The sequence below is a fragment of the Miscanthus floridulus genome, chromosome 13 (assembly GCF_019320115.1).
Source record: "Miscanthus floridulus cultivar M001 chromosome 13, ASM1932011v1, whole genome shotgun sequence".
NCBI classification, from domain to species: Eukaryota; Viridiplantae; Streptophyta; class Magnoliopsida; order Poales; family Poaceae; genus Miscanthus; species Miscanthus floridulus.
The window spans coordinates 47,793,226-47,794,817 of record NC_089592.1 but is presented as its reverse complement, the minus strand read 5'-3'; the positions used below and the strand labels follow the sequence as shown (position 1 = coordinate 47,794,817).

The following is a 1,592-nucleotide window of genomic DNA, read 5'->3' as shown; positions in this document are numbered from 1 at the left end:
TTCTCATTGACTCGATCTTCAAGCTTCTTCATTAGCAGGTCCATCTTGGCAGATAGCATGTCAACCTTGTTGAGTTGATGCATACCTCCACCTCTCTTGTGGGTCTGAAAACATTCTTCATTTCAACCTTGATTGGAGGCCAACTTCTCCACAAGAGCTGTTGCAACTGGTATGGTGAGTGACAGGAATGCACCTCCAGCAGCTGCATCCATAGTCTCATGAGTACTGTTGGTCAACCCATGGTAGAAAGTCTACATGAGTAGACAATAATCCATCCCATGATGAGGACATCCCGCATGTAATCTTGAAAACATTACCATGCCTCAGGGATAGATTTATCATGTTGTTGCTGAAAACTTGAAATTCTCCCACGCAGAGTATTGGTCTTGCCTGTGGGAAAGAACTTTGCTAGAAAGGCAGTGGAGCAGTTATCCCATGTAGTATTTCTATCTTTGTTGGCATAGAACCATTGCTTTGCCTACCCCAAGAGTGAGATTGTCGGGGAAGGTAGCTAGGCAAAGGAAGTATTGATAAACTTATACTTATTGATGTGATCAAAGATAACCATAGACCTCTACTCAAACAAGCTTACCCTTGTTTTGTCTACTTGTGTATCTTATGTAGGGTAATGTATGACTGGTTTTGACCTTTTGACAAACTACATTGAAGATCTAGAAGCATTAATCAGAAGGACTAAAGTTAAACTCAAGAAAGTTCTAGCTTTAAAGTCAGAAGACAACCATACAAGGCGAAGCTTAACACCAGAATTTGAAGCTATGGCTAATAGGACTCTTCGAGAATTCTCTGCTCCAACTACGGCCAACATCCATACTGGACCGATAGTCTATGTCGGAGATAATGGATTTGAGCTCAAGCCAGCTCTCATCAACATGGTGCAAGCAAAATAGTTTTGTGGAAAGGCACCTAAAGATGCGAGTGCACATCTCTAACACTTCCTGGAGATCTGTAGCACTTTCACCATCAAACGAGTAACCCAAGATGCCATATTACTTCGTGTCTTCCCATTCTCACTCTTGGTGCAGGCAAAGCAATGGTTCTACACCAACAAAGATAGAAATACTACATGGGATAACTACTCCACTGCCTTTCTAGCAAAGATTTTTCCCACAGGCAAGACCAATGCTCTGCATGGGAGAATTTCAAGTTTTCAACAACAACATGATAAATTTGTCCCTGAGGCATGGGAATGTTTTCAAGATTACATTGTGGAATGTCCTCATCATGGGATGGATTATTGGCTACTCATGCAGACTTTCTACAATGGGTTGACCAATAGTACCCATGAGACTATGGATGCTGTTGGTGGAGGTGCATTCCTGTCACTCACCACACTAGCTGCAATAGCTCTTGTGGAGAAGATGGCCTCCAATCAAGGTTGGAATGAAGAACGTGTTCAAACCCACATGAGGGGTGGAGGTATGCATCAACTCAAGGAGGTAGACATGATATCTGCCAAGATGGACCTGCTGATGAAGAAGCTTGAAGATCGAGCCAATGAGAAGCAAGAAGTCATGCATATTCATGATTCTCGCATGACATGTAAAGTGTGTGGAAACATTGGGCATTCAGGA

The 1,592-nt window shown here is 42.7% G+C and overlaps 2 non-coding genes across 2 annotated transcripts; one reads left to right on the top strand and one right to left on the bottom strand.

The window, feature by feature from the left end:
- The first annotated feature begins 273 nt into the window (after positions 1–273).
- Positions 274–379, top strand: LOC136502363 (small nucleolar RNA R71). Its single transcript, XR_010770521.1, has one exon. It is a non-coding gene; the product is annotated as a small nucleolar RNA R71 (small nucleolar RNA).
- Positions 380–1,140: 761 nt separating this feature from the next.
- LOC136502452 (small nucleolar RNA R71) lies at positions 1,141–1,249 on the bottom strand. Its single transcript, XR_010770589.1, has one exon. It is a non-coding gene; the product is annotated as a small nucleolar RNA R71 (small nucleolar RNA).
- Positions 1,250–1,592: the final 343 nt, after the last annotated feature.